Source organism: Pseudophryne corroboree, chromosome 4 (genome assembly GCF_028390025.1).
Source record: "Pseudophryne corroboree isolate aPseCor3 chromosome 4, aPseCor3.hap2, whole genome shotgun sequence".
Lineage (NCBI taxonomy): Eukaryota > Metazoa > Chordata > Amphibia > Anura > Myobatrachidae > Pseudophryne > Pseudophryne corroboree.
Window position 1 is genome coordinate 26,469,069 of NC_086447.1, and position 13,885 is coordinate 26,482,953.

General features: G+C 31.9%; 19 non-coding genes across 19 annotated transcripts; all 19 read right to left on the reverse strand.

The window, feature by feature from the left end:
* Window positions 1-463: 463 nt before the first annotated feature.
* TRNAV-AAC (transfer RNA valine (anticodon AAC)) lies at window positions 464-536 on the reverse strand. The gene has a single exon. It is a non-coding gene; the product is annotated as a tRNA-Val (tRNA).
* Window positions 537-1,182: 646 nt separating this feature from the next.
* On the reverse strand, window positions 1,183-1,255 carry TRNAV-AAC (transfer RNA valine (anticodon AAC)). Its single transcript has one exon. It is a non-coding gene; the product is annotated as a tRNA-Val (tRNA).
* A 426-nt stretch (window positions 1,256-1,681) lies between these two features.
* On the reverse strand, window positions 1,682-1,754 carry TRNAV-CAC (transfer RNA valine (anticodon CAC)). The gene has a single exon. It is a non-coding gene; the product is annotated as a tRNA-Val (tRNA).
* Window positions 1,755-2,623: 869 nt separating this feature from the next.
* On the reverse strand, window positions 2,624-2,696 carry TRNAV-AAC (transfer RNA valine (anticodon AAC)). The gene has a single exon. It is a non-coding gene; the product is annotated as a tRNA-Val (tRNA).
* A 427-nt stretch (window positions 2,697-3,123) lies between these two features.
* Window positions 3,124-3,196, reverse strand: TRNAV-CAC (transfer RNA valine (anticodon CAC)). The gene has a single exon. It is a non-coding gene; the product is annotated as a tRNA-Val (tRNA).
* An 868-nt stretch (window positions 3,197-4,064) lies between these two features.
* On the reverse strand, window positions 4,065-4,137 carry TRNAV-AAC (transfer RNA valine (anticodon AAC)). Its single transcript has one exon. It is a non-coding gene; the product is annotated as a tRNA-Val (tRNA).
* Window positions 4,138-4,786: 649 nt separating this feature from the next.
* TRNAV-AAC (transfer RNA valine (anticodon AAC)) lies at window positions 4,787-4,859 on the reverse strand. The gene has a single exon. It is a non-coding gene; the product is annotated as a tRNA-Val (tRNA).
* Window positions 4,860-5,286: 427 nt separating this feature from the next.
* On the reverse strand, window positions 5,287-5,359 carry TRNAV-CAC (transfer RNA valine (anticodon CAC)). The gene has a single exon. It is a non-coding gene; the product is annotated as a tRNA-Val (tRNA).
* Window positions 5,360-6,227: 868 nt separating this feature from the next.
* TRNAV-AAC (transfer RNA valine (anticodon AAC)) lies at window positions 6,228-6,300 on the reverse strand. The gene has a single exon. It is a non-coding gene; the product is annotated as a tRNA-Val (tRNA).
* A 430-nt stretch (window positions 6,301-6,730) lies between these two features.
* TRNAV-CAC (transfer RNA valine (anticodon CAC)) lies at window positions 6,731-6,803 on the reverse strand. The gene has a single exon. It is a non-coding gene; the product is annotated as a tRNA-Val (tRNA).
* Window positions 6,804-7,671: 868 nt separating this feature from the next.
* TRNAV-AAC (transfer RNA valine (anticodon AAC)) lies at window positions 7,672-7,744 on the reverse strand. The gene has a single exon. It is a non-coding gene; the product is annotated as a tRNA-Val (tRNA).
* A 428-nt stretch (window positions 7,745-8,172) lies between these two features.
* TRNAV-CAC (transfer RNA valine (anticodon CAC)) lies at window positions 8,173-8,245 on the reverse strand. Its single transcript has one exon. It is a non-coding gene; the product is annotated as a tRNA-Val (tRNA).
* Window positions 8,246-9,113: 868 nt separating this feature from the next.
* TRNAV-AAC (transfer RNA valine (anticodon AAC)) lies at window positions 9,114-9,186 on the reverse strand. Its single transcript has one exon. It is a non-coding gene; the product is annotated as a tRNA-Val (tRNA).
* Window positions 9,187-9,834: 648 nt separating this feature from the next.
* On the reverse strand, window positions 9,835-9,907 carry TRNAV-AAC (transfer RNA valine (anticodon AAC)). Its single transcript has one exon. It is a non-coding gene; the product is annotated as a tRNA-Val (tRNA).
* A 431-nt stretch (window positions 9,908-10,338) lies between these two features.
* On the reverse strand, window positions 10,339-10,411 carry TRNAV-CAC (transfer RNA valine (anticodon CAC)). The gene has a single exon. It is a non-coding gene; the product is annotated as a tRNA-Val (tRNA).
* An 868-nt stretch (window positions 10,412-11,279) lies between these two features.
* On the reverse strand, window positions 11,280-11,352 carry TRNAV-AAC (transfer RNA valine (anticodon AAC)). Its single transcript has one exon. It is a non-coding gene; the product is annotated as a tRNA-Val (tRNA).
* Window positions 11,353-11,999: 647 nt separating this feature from the next.
* On the reverse strand, window positions 12,000-12,072 carry TRNAV-AAC (transfer RNA valine (anticodon AAC)). The gene has a single exon. It is a non-coding gene; the product is annotated as a tRNA-Val (tRNA).
* A 427-nt stretch (window positions 12,073-12,499) lies between these two features.
* Window positions 12,500-12,572, reverse strand: TRNAV-CAC (transfer RNA valine (anticodon CAC)). Its single transcript has one exon. It is a non-coding gene; the product is annotated as a tRNA-Val (tRNA).
* Window positions 12,573-13,440: 868 nt separating this feature from the next.
* TRNAV-AAC (transfer RNA valine (anticodon AAC)) lies at window positions 13,441-13,513 on the reverse strand. Its single transcript has one exon. It is a non-coding gene; the product is annotated as a tRNA-Val (tRNA).
* Window positions 13,514-13,885: the final 372 nt, after the last annotated feature.

The window sequence follows — 13,885 nt, forward strand, 5'->3', positions numbered from 1 at the left end:
AAAAAATGTTTTATGTATTTCTGACCAATATTGAAGGGGGACCTTATGCATATTGGGTAAATGTGAATAACTCTACACTACAGGTACTTCATGAATGCAACACCATCCAATATGCATGGTAGAAGGGAAATTGACTTTTGATATTCTGCAATATGATTTTTGCTTGCTTTTTCATTGAGCAATGCAACAGTAGATAGTTATCAAAATATAAATTATTGAATTCAAAGTGTTTAGGTAACAAAATATGTTTCTGCCAATTTCGAACTGGGGACCTTTCACGTGTGAGGCAAACATGAAATCACTACACTACAGATACTACATGAAAAATTTGCGACCATCATCCAATAAAAAATGATCTTTGACATTCAGTATGGCATGCTAAAATAAACTTTTTATCTGATTGTATTTTTATTGAGCATTTTACCCAAAAATTCATTGTTTTAAAATTCTAAAGCTAAAAGATTGTTTCTGCCCAGTTTCGAACTGGGGACCTTTCGCGTGTTAGGCGAACGTGATAACCACTACACTACAGAAACTGACTCTCGTGGATCCCATCACTATCTAGTCTGGAAGTACAAATGACACATGCTTTTCTTAGAAATATAATTTTTTCTAAACTTTTTTCCTATTTTCTAATAATTTTGACGCTATTTTTCCACTTTGCATTTCAAGAGGACACATTCACTTATTATCAATTCTGATCATTGTATTTACTAAAAAAATTTTTTTTATGTATTTCTGACCAATTTTGAAGGGGGACCTTATGCATATTGGGTAAATGTGAATAACTCTATACTACAGGTACTTCATGAATGCAACACCATCCAATATGCATGGTAGAAGGGAAATTGACTTTTGATATTCTGCAATATGATATTTTGCTTGCTTTTTCATTGAGCAATGCAACAGTATATATTTATCAAAATATAAATTATTGAATTCAAAGTGTTTAGGTAACAAAATATGTTTCTGCCAATTTCGAACTGGGGACCTTTCACGTGTGAGGCAAACATGAAATCACTACACTACAGATACTACATGAAAAATTTGCGACCATCATCCAATAAAAAATGATCTTTGACATTCAGTATGGCATGCTAAAATAAACTTTTTATCTGATTGTATTTTTATTGAGCATTTTACCCAAAAATTCATTGTTTTAAAATTCTAAAGCTAAAAGATTGTTTCTGCCCAGTTTCGAATTGGGGACCTTTCGCGTGTTAGGCGAACGTGATAACCACTACACTACAGAAACTGACTCTCGTGGATCCCATCACTATCTAGTCTGGAAGTACAAATGACACATGCTTTTCTTAGAAATATAATTTTTTCTAAACTTTTTTCCTATTTTCTAATAATTTTGACGCTATTTTTCCACTTTGCATTTCAAGAGGACACATTCACTTATTATCAATTCTGATCATTGTATTTACTAAACAATTTTTTTTATGTATTTCTGACCAATTTTGAAGGGGGACCTTATGCATATTGGGTAAATGTGAATAACTCTACACTACAGGTACTTCATGAATGCAACACCATCCAATATGCATGGTAGAAGGGAAATTGACTTTTGATATTCTGCAATATGATTTTTGCTTGCTTTTTCATTGAGCAATGCAACAGTAGATAGTTATCAAAATATAAATTATTGAATTCAAAGTGTTTAGGTAACAAAATATGTTTCTGCCCAGTTTCGAACTGGGGACATTTCGCGTGTGAGGCAAACGTGATAACCACTACACTACAGAAACTACATGAAAACAACATCTCCCGCCATCCAATAAAAAATGATCTTTGACATACATTATGGCATTCTGAAATAAACTTTTTATATGATTGCATTTTTATTTGGCATTTCAACCAAAAATCCCTTGTTTTAAAATTCTAAAGATAACAGCACATTTCTGCCCAGTTTCGAACTGGGGACCTTTTGTGTTTTAGGCAAATGTGATAACCACTACAATACAGAAACTGACTTTTGAAGATCTCATCACTATGAAGTCGGGAAGTACCATTGGCAAACCGTTTTCATAGAATTTTTTTTTCTAAACTTATTTTTCTATTTTCTAATAATTTCTATGCTATTTTTTCCACTTTGCATTTCAAGAGGACACATTCACTTATTAATAGTTCTGATCATTGTATTTAATAAAAAAAATCTATTTTTAATGTATTTCTGACCAATTTTGAAGGGGAACCTTATGCATATTCGCTAAATGTGAATAATACTACACTACAGGTACTTTATGGATGCAACACCATCCAATATGCATGGTAGAAGGGAAATTGACTTTTGATATTCTGCAATATGATTTTTTGCTTGCTTTTTCATTGAGCAATGCAACAGTTTATATTTATCAAAATATAAATTATTGAATTCAAAGTGTTTAGGTAACAAAATATGTTTCTGCCAATTTCGAACTGGGGACCTTTCACGTGTGAGGCAAACATGAAATCACTACACTACAGATACTACATGAAAAATTTGCGACCATCATCCAATAAAAAATGATCTTTGACATTCAGTATGGCATGCTAAAATAAACTTTTTATCTAATTGTATTTTTATTGAGCATTTTACCCAAAAATTCATTGTTTTAAAATTCTAAAGCTAAAAGATTGTTTCTGCCCAGTTTCGAACTGGGGACCTTTCGCGTGTTAGGTGAACGTGATAACCAATACACTACAGAAACTGAATCTCGTGATTTCCATCACTATCTAGTCTGGAAGTACAAATGACACATGCTTTTCTTAGAAATGTAATTTTTCTAAACTTTTTTCCTATTTTCTAATAATTTTGACGCTATTTTTCCACTTTGCATTTCAAGAGGACACATTCACTTATTATCAATTCTGATCATTGTATTTACTAAAAAAACATTTTTTAATGTATTTCTGACCAATTTTGAAGGGGGACCTTATGCATATTGGGTAAATGTGAATAACTCTACACTACAGGTACTTCATGAATGCAACACCATCCAATATGCATGGTAGAAGGGAAATTGACTTTTGATATTCTGCAATATGATTTTTGCTTGCTTTTTCATTGAGCAATGCAACAGTAGATAGTTATCAAAATATAAATTATTGAATTCAAAGTGTTTAGGTAACAAAATATGTTTCTGCCCAGTTTTGAACTGGGGATCTTTCGCGTGTGAGGCAAACGTGATAACCACTACACTACAGAAACTACATGGAAACAGCATCTCCCGCCATCCAATAAAAAATTATCTTTGACATACATTATGGCATTCTGAAATAAACTTTTTATATGATTGCATTTTTATTTGGCATTTCAACTGAAAATCCCTTGATTTAAAATTCTAAAGATAACAGCATATTTCTGCCTAGTTTCGAACTGGGGACCTTTTGTGTTTTAGGCGAATGTGATAACCACTACAATACAGAAACTGACTTTTGAAGATCTCATCACTATGGAGTCGGGAAGTACCATTGGCAAACCGTTTTCTTAGAATTTTTTTTTCTAAACTTATTTTTCTATTTTCTAATAATTTCTATGCTATTTTTTCCACTTTGCATTTCAAGAGGACACATTCACTTATTAATAGTTCTGATCATTGTATTTAATAAAAAAATCTATTTTTAATGTATTTCTGACCAATTTTGAAGGGGAACCTTATGCATATTGGCTAAATGTGAATAATACTACACTACAGGTACTTCATGAATGCAACACCATCCAATATGCATGGTAGAAGGGAAATTGACTTTTGATATTCTGCAATATGATTTTTTGCTAGCTTTTTCATTGAGCAATGCAACAGTATATAGTTATCAAAATATAAATTATTGAATTCAAAGTGTTTAGGTAACAAAATATGTTTCTGCCAATTTCGAACTGGGGACCTTTCACGCGTGAGGCAAACATGAAATCACTACACTACAGATACTACATGAAAAATTTGCGACCATCATCCAGTAAAAAATGATCTTTGACATTCAGTATGGCATGCTAAAATAAACTTTTTATCTGATTGTATTTTTATTGAGCATTTTACCCAAAAATTAATTGTTTTAAAATTCTACAGCTAAAAGATTGTTTCTGCCCAGTTTCGAACTGGGGACCTTTCGCGTGTTAGGCGAACGAGATAACCACTACACTACAGAAACTGACTCTCGTGAATTTCATCACTATCTAGTCTGGATGTACACATGACACATGCTTTTCTTAGAAATATAATTTTTTTCTAAACTTTTTTTCCTATTTTCTAATAATTTTGACGCTATTTTTCCACTTTGCATTTCAAGAGGACACATTCACTTATTATCAATTCTGATCATTGTATTTACTAAAAAAAAATTTTTTTATGTATTTCTGACCAATTTTGAAGGGGGACCTTATGCATATTGGATAAATGTGAATAACTCTACACTACAGGTACTTCATGAATGCAACACCATCCAATATGCATGGTAGAATTGAAACTGACTTTTGATATTCTGCAATATGATTTTTTGCTTGCTTTTTTATTGAGCAATGCAACAGTAGATAGTTATCAAAATATAAATTATTGAATTCAAAGTGTTTAGGTAACAAAATATGTTTCTGCCAATTTCGAACTGGGGACCTTTCACGTGTGAGGCAAACATGAAATCACTACACTACAGATACTACATGAAAAATTTGAGACCATCATCCAATAAAAAATGATCTTTGACATTCAGTATGGCATGCTAAAATAAACTTTTTATCTGATTGCATTTTTATTGAGCATTTTACCCAAAAATTAATTGTTTTAAAATTCTAAAGCTAAAAGATTGTTTCTGCCCAGTTTCGAACTGGGGATCTTTCACGTGTTAGGCGAACGTGATAACCGCTACACTACAGAAACTGACTCGCGTGGTCCCATCACTATCTAGTCTGGAAGTACAAATGACACATGCTTTTCTTAGAAATATAATTTTTTCTAAACTTTTTTTCCTATTTTCTAATAATTTTGACGCTATTTTTCCACTTTGCATTTCAAGAGGACACATTCACTTATTATCAATTCTGATCATTGTATTTAATAAAAAAATTTTTTTTGAATGTATTTCTGACCAATTTTGAAGGGAGACCTTATGCATATTGGGTAAATGTGAATAACTACACTACAGGTACTTCATGAATGCAACACCATCCAATATGCATGGTAGAAGGGAAATTGACTTTTGATATTCTGCAATATGATTTTTGCTTGCTTTTTCATTGAGCAATGCAACAGTAGATAGTTATCAAAATATAAATTATTGAATTCAAAGTGTTTAGGTAACAAAATATGTTTCTGCCCAGTTTCGAACTGGGGACCTCTCGCGTGTGAGGCGAACGTGATAACCACTACACTACAGAAACTACAATGAAACAGCATCTCCCGCCATCCAATAAAAAATGATCTTTGACATACATTATGGCATTCTGAAATAAACTTTTTATATGATTGCATTTTTATTTGGCATTTCAACCAAAAATCCCTTGTTTTAAAATTCTAAAGATAACAGCATATTTCTGCCCAGTTTCGAACTGGGGACCTTTTGTGTTTTAGGCGAATGTGATAACCACTACAATACAGAAACTGACTTTTGAAGATCTCATCACTATGGAGTCGGGAAGTACCATTGGCAAACCGTTTTCTTAGAATTTTTTTTTCTAAACTTATTTTTCTATTTTCTAATAATTTCTATGCTATTTTTTCCGCTTTGCATCTCAAGAAGACACATTCACTTATTAATAGTTCTGATCATTGTATTTAATAAAAAAATCTATTTTTAATGTATTTCTGACCAATTTTGAAGGGGAACCTTATGCATATTGGCTAAATGTGAATAATACTACACTACAGGTACTTCATGAATGCAACACCATCCAATATGCATGGTAGAAGGGAAATTGACTTTTGATATTCTGCAATATGATTTTTTGCTTGCTTTTTCATTGAGCAATGCAACAGTATATAGTTATCAAAATATAAATTATTGAATTCAAAGTGTTTAGGTAACAAAATATGTTTCTGCCAATTTCGAACTGGGGACCTTTCACGTGTGAGGCAAACATGAAATCACTACACTACAGATACTACATGAAAAATTTGCGACCATCATCCAGTAAAAAATGATCTTTGACATTCAGTATGGCATGCTAAAATAAACTTTTTATCTGATTGTATTTTTATTGAGCATTTTACCCAAAAATTAATTGTTTTAAAATTCTACAGCTAAAAGATTGTTTCTGCCCAGTTTCGAACTGGGGACTTTTCGCGTGTTAGGCGAACGAGATAACCACTACACTACAGAAACTGACTCTCGTGAATTTCATCACTATCTAGTCTGGAAGTACAAATGACACATGCTTTTCTTAGAAATATAATTTTTTCTAAACTTTTTTTCCTATTTTCTAATAATTTTGACGCTATTTTTCCACTTTGCATTTCAAGAGGACACATTCACTTATTATCAATTCTGATCATTGTATTTACTAAAAAAATATTTTTTGAATGTATTTCTGACCAATTTTGAAGGGGAACCTTATGCATATTGGCTAAATGTGAATAATACTACACTACAGGTACTTCATGAATGCAACACCATCCAATATGCATGGTAGAAGGGAAATTGACTTTTGATATTCTGCAATATGATTTTTGCTTGCTTTTTCATTGAACAATGCAACAGTAGATAGTTATCAAAATATAAATTATTGAATTCAAAGTGTTTAGGTAACAAAATATGTTTCTGCCCAGTTTCGAACTGGGGACCTTTCGCGTGTGAGGCGAACGTGATAACCACTACACTACAGAAACTACAATAAAACAGCATCTCCCGCCATCCAATAAAAAATGATCTTTGACATACATTATGGCATTCTGAAATAAACTTTTTATATGATTGCATTTTTATTTGGCATTTCAACCAAAAATCCCTTGTTTTAAAATTCTAAAGATAAAAGCACATTTCTGCCCAGTTTTGAACTGGGGACCTTTTGTGTTTTAGGCGAATGTGATAACCACTACAATACAGAAACTGACTTTTGAAGATCTCATCACTATGGAGTCGGGAAGTACCATTGGCAAACCGTTTTCATAGAATTTTTTTTTCTAAACTTATTTTTCTATTTTCTAATAATTTCTATGCTATTTTGTCCACTTTGCATTTCAAGAGGACACATTCACTTATTAATAGTTCTGATCATTGTATTTAATAAAAAAATCTATTTTTAATGTATTTCTGACCAATTTTGAAGGGGAACCTTATGCATATTGGCTAAATGTGAATAATACTACACTACAGGTACTTCATGAATGCAACACCATCCAATTTGCATGGTAGAAGGGAAATTGACTTTTGATATTCTGCAATATGATTTTTTGCTTGCTTTTTCATTGAGCAATGCAACAGTATATAGTTATCAAAATATAAATTATTGAATTCAAAGTGTTTAGGTAACAAAATATGTTTTTGCCAATTTTGAACTGGGCACCGTTCACGTGTGAGGCAAACATGAAATCACTACACTACAGATACTACATGAAAAATTTGCGACCATCACCCAATAAAAAATGATCTTTGACATTCAGTATGGCATGCTAAAATAAACTTTTTATCTGATTGTATTTTTATTGAGCATTGTACCCAAAAATTCATTGTTTTAAAATTCTAAAGCTAAAAGATTGTTTCTGCCCAGTTTCGAACTGGGGACCCTTCGCGTGTTAGGCGAACGTGATAACCACTACACTACAGAAACTGACTCTTGTGGATCCCATCACTATCTAGTCTGGAAGTACAAATGACACATGCTTTTCTTAGAAATATAATTTTTTCTAAACTTTTTTCCTATTTTCTAATAATTTTGACGCTATTTTTCCACTTTGCATTTCAAGAGGACACATTCACTTATTATCAATTCTGATCATTGTATTTACTAAAAAAATTTTTTTTTATGTATTTCTGACCAATTTTGAAGGGGGACCTTATGCATATTGGGTAAATGTGAATAACTCTACACTACAGGTACTTCATGAATGTAACACCATCCAATATGCATGGTAGAAGGGAAATTGACTTTTGATATTCTGCAATATGATTTTTGCTTGCTTTTTCATTGAGCAATGCAACAGTAGATAGTTATCAAAATATAAATTATTGAATTCAAAGAGTTTAGGTAACAAAATATGTTTCTGCCCAGTTTCGAACTGGGGATCTTTCGCGTGTGAGGCAAACGTGAAAACCACTACACTACAGAAACTACATGAAAACAGCATCTCCCGCCATCCAATAAAAAATGATCTTTGACATACATTATGGCATTCTGAAATAAACTTTTTATATGATTGCATTTTTATTTGGCATTTCAACCAAAAATCCCTTGTTTTAAAATTCTAAAGATAACAGCACATTTCTGCCCAGTTTCGAACTGGGGACCTTTTGTGTTTTAGGCGAATGTGATAACCACTACAATACAGAAACTGACTTTTGAAGATCTCATCACTATGGAGTCGGGAAGTACCATTGGCAAACCGTATTCTTAGAATTTTTTTTTCTAAACTTATTTTTCTATTTTCTAATAATTTCTATGCTATTTTGTCCACTTTGCATTTCAAGAGGACACATTCACTTATTAATAGTTCTGATCATTGTATTTAATAAAAAAATCTATTTTTAATGTATTTCTGACCAATTTTGAAGGGGAACCTTATGCATATTGGCTAAATGTGAATAATACTACACTACAGGTACTTCATGAATGCAACACCATCCAATATGCATGGTAGAAGGGAAATTGACTTTTGATATTCTGCAATATGATTTTTTGCTTGCTTTTTCATTGAGCAATGCAACAGTATATAGTTATCAAAATATAAATTATTGAATTCAAAGCGTTTATGTAACAAAATATGTTTTTGCCAATTTTGAACTGGGGACCGTTCACGTGTGAGGCAAACATGAAATCACTACACTACAGATACTACATGAAAAATTTGCGACCATCATCCAGTAAAAAATGATCTTTGACATTCAGTATGGCATGCTAAAATAAACTTTTTATCTGATTGTATTTTTATTGAGCATTTTACCCAAAAATTAATTGTTTTAAAATTCTACAGCTAAAAGATTGTTTCTGCCCAGTTTCGAACTGGGGACCTTTCGCGTGTTAGGCGAACGAGATAACCACTACACTACAGAAACTGACTCTCGTGAATTTCATCACTATCTAGTCTGGATGTACACATGACACATGCTTTTCTTAGAAATATAATTTTTTCTAAACTTTTTTTCCTATTTTCTAATAATTTTGACGCTATTTTTCCACTTTGCATTTCAAGAGGACACATTCACTTATTATCAATTCTGATCATTGTATTTACTAAAAAAAAATTTTTTAATGTATTTCTGACCAATTTTGAAGGGGGACCTTATGCATATTGGATAAATGTGAATAACTCTACACTACAGGTACTTCATGAATGCAACACCATCCAATATGCATGGTAGAATTGAAACTGACTTTTGATATTCTGCAATATGATTTTTTGCTTGCTTTTTCATTGAGCAATGCAACAGTAGATAGTTATCAAAATATAAATTATTGAATTCAAAGTGTTTAGGTAACAAAATATGTTTCTGCCAATTTCGAACTGGGGACCTTTCACGTGTGAGGCAAACATGAAATCACTACACTACAGATACTACATGAAAAATTTGAGACCATCATCCAATAAAAAATGATCTTTGACATTCAGTATGGCATGCTAAAATAAACTTTTTATCTGATTGTATTTTTATTGAGCATTTTACCTAAAAATTCATTGTTTTAAAATTCTAAAGCTAAAAGATTGTTTCTGCGCAGTTTCGAACTGGGGACCTTTCGCGTGTTAGGCGAACGTGATAACCACTATACTACAGAAACTGACTCTTGTGCATCCCATCACTATCTAGTCTGGAAGTACAAATGACACATGCTTTTCTTAGAAATATAATTTTTTCTAAACTTTTTTTTCCTATTTTCTAATAATTTTGACGCTATTTTTCCACTTTGCATTTCAAGAGGACACATTCACTTATTATCAATTCTGATCATTGTATTTACTAAAAAAATATTTTTTGAATGTATTTCTGACCAATTTTGAAGGGGAACCTTATGCATATTGGCTAAATGTGAATAATACTACACTACAGGTACTTCATGAATGCAACACCATCCAATATGCATGGTAGAAGGGAAATTGACTTTTGATATTCTGCAATATGATTTTTGCTTGCTTTTTCATTGAGCAATGCAACAGTAGATAGTTATCAAAATATAAATTATTGAATTCAAAGTGTTTAGGTAACAAAATATTTTTCTGCCCAGTTTCGAACTGGGGACCTTTCGCGTGTGAGGCGAACGTGATAACCACTACACTACAGAAACTACAATAAAACAGCATCTCCCGCCATTCAATAAAAAATGATCTTTGACATACATTATGGCATTCTGAAATAAACTTTTTATATGATTGCATTTTTATTTGGCATTTCAACCAAAAATCCCTTGATTTAAAATTCTAAAGATAACAGCATATTTCTGCCCAGTTTCGAACTGGGGACCTTTTGTGTTTTAGGCGAATGTGATAACCACTACAATACAGAAACTGACTTTTGAAGATCTCATCACTATGGAGTCGGGAAGTACCATTGGCAAACCGTTTTCTTAGAATTTTTTTTTCTAAACTTATTTTTCTATTTTCTAATAATTTCTATGCTATTTTTTCCACTTTGCATTTCAAGAGGACACATTCACTTATTAATAGTTCTGATCATTGTATTTAATAAAAAAATCTATTTTTAATGTATTTCTGACCAATTTTGAAGGGGAACCTTATTCATATTGGCTAAATGTGAATAATACTACACTACAGGTACTTCATGAATGCAACACCATCCAATATGCATGGTAGAAGGGAAATTGACTTTTTATATTTTGCAATATGATTTTTTGCTTGCTTTTTCATTGAGCAATGCAACAGTATATAGTTATCAAAATATAAATTATTGAATTCAAAGTGTTTAGGTAACAAAATATGTTTCTGCCAATTTCGAACTGGGGACCTTTCACGCGTGAGGCAAACATGAAATCACTACACTACAGATACTACATGAAAAATTTGCGACCATCATCCAATAAAAAATTATCTTTGACATTCAGTATGGCATGCTAAAATAAACTTTTTATCTGATTGTATTTTTATTGAGCATTTTACCCAAAAATTCATTGTTTTAAAATTCTAAAGCTAAAAGATTGTTTTTGCCCAGTTTCGAACTGGGGACCTTTCGCGTGTTAGGCAAACGTGATAACCACTACACTACAGAAACTGACTCTTGTGGATTCCATCACTATCTAGTCTGGAAGTACAAATGACACATGCTTTTCTTAGAAATATAATTTTTTCTAAACTTTTTTCCTATTTTCTAATAATTTTGACGCTATTTTTCCACTTTGCATTTCAAGAGGACACATTCACTTATTATCAATTCTGATCATTGTATTTACTAAAAAAATATTTTTTAATGTATTTCTGACCAATTTTGAAGGGGGACCTTATGCATATTGGGTAAATGTGAATAACTCTACACTACAGGTACTTCATGAATGCAACACCATCCAATATGCATGGTAGAAGGGAAATTGACTTTTGATATTCTGCAATATGATTTTTTGCTTGCTTTTTCATTGAGCAATGCAACAGTATATAGTTATCAAAATATAAATTATTGAATTCAAAGTGTTTAGGTAACAAAATATGTTTTTGCCAATTTTGAACTGGGCACCGTTCACGTGTGAGGCAAACATGAAATCACTACACTACAGATACTACATGAAAAATTTGCGACCATCACCCAATAAAAAATGATCTTTGACATTCAGTATGGCATGCTAAAATAAACTTTTTATCTGATTGTATTTTTATTGAGCATTGTACCCAAAAATTCATTGTTTTAAAATTCTAAAGCTAAAAGATTGTTTCTGCCCAGTTTCGAACTGGGGACCCTTCGCGTGTTAGGCGAACGTGATAACCACTACACTACAGAAACTGACTCTTGTGGATCCCATCACTATCTAGTCTGGAAGTACAAATGACACATGCTTTTCTTAGAAATATAATTTTTTCTAAACTTTTTTCCTATTTTCTAATAATTTTGACGCTATTTTTCCACTTTGCATTTCAAGAGGACACATTCACTTATTATCAATTCTGATCATTGTATTTACTAAAAATTTTTTTTTTATGTATTTCTGACCAATTTTGAAGGGGGACCTTATGCATATTGGGTAAATGTGAATAACTCTACACTACAGGTACTTCATGAATGTAACACCATCCAATATGCATGGTAGAAGGGAAATTGACTTTTGATATTCTGCAATATGATTTTTGCTTGCTTTTTCATTGAGCAATGCAACAGTAGATAGTTATCAAAATATAAATTATTGAATTCAAAGAGTTTAGGTAACAAAATATGTTTCTGCCCAGTTTTGAACTGGGGATCTTTCGCGTGTGAGGCAAACGTGAAAACCACTACACTACAGAAACTACATGAAAACAGCATCTCCCGCCATCCAATAAAAAATGATCTTTGACATACATTATGGCATTCTGAAATAAACTTTTTATATGATTGCATTTTTATTTGGCATTTCAACCAAAAATCCCTTGTTTTAAAATTCTAAAGATAACAGCACATTTCTGCCCAGTTTCGAACTGGGGACCTTTTGTGTTTTAGGCGAATGTGATAACCACTACAATACAGAAACTGACTTTTGAAGATCTCATCACTATGGAGTCGGGAAGTACCATTGGCAAACCGTTTTCTTAGAATTTTTTTTTCTAAACTTATTTTTCTATTTTCTAATAATTTCTATGCTATTTTGTCCACTTTGCATTTCAAGAGGACACATTCACTTATTAATAGTTCTGATCATTGTATTTAATAAAAAAATCTATTTTTAATGTATTTCTGACCAATTTTGAAGGGGAACCTTATGCATATTGGCTAAATGTGAATAATACTACACTACAGGTACTTCATGAATGCAACACCATCCAATATGCATGGTAGAAGGGAAATTGACTTTTGATATTCTGCAATATGATTTTTTGCTTGCTTTTTCATTGAGCAATGCAACAGTATATAGTTATCAAAATATAAATTATTGAATTCAAAGTGTTTAGGTAACAAAATATGTTTCTGCCAATTTCGAACTGGGGACCTTTCACGCGTGAGGCAAACATGAAATCACTACACTACAGATACTACATGAAAAATTTGCGACCATCATCCAGTAAAAAATGATCTTTGACATTCAGTATGGCATGCTAAAATAAACTTTTTATCTGATTGTATTTTTATTGAGCATTTTACCCAAAAATTAATTGTTTTAAAATTCTAAAGCTAAAAGATTGTTTCTGCCCAGTTTCGAACTGGGGACCTTTCGCGTGTTAGGCGAACGAGATAACCACTACACTACAGAAACTGACTCTCGTGAATTTCATCACTATCTAGTCTGGATGTACACATGACACATGCTTTTCTTAGAAATATAATTTTTTCTAAACTTTTTTTCCTATTTTCTAATAATTTTGACGCTATTTTTCCACTTTGCCTTTCAAGAGGACACATTCACTTATTATCAATTCTGATCATTGTATTTACTAAAAAAAATTTTTTTAATGTATTTCTGACCAATTTTGAAGGGGGACCTTATGCATATTGGATAAATGTGAATAACTCTACACTACAGGTACTTCATGAATGCAACACCATCCAATATGCATGGTAGAATTGAAACTGACTTTTGATATTCTGCAATATGATTTTTTGCTTGCTTTTTCATTGAGCAATGCAA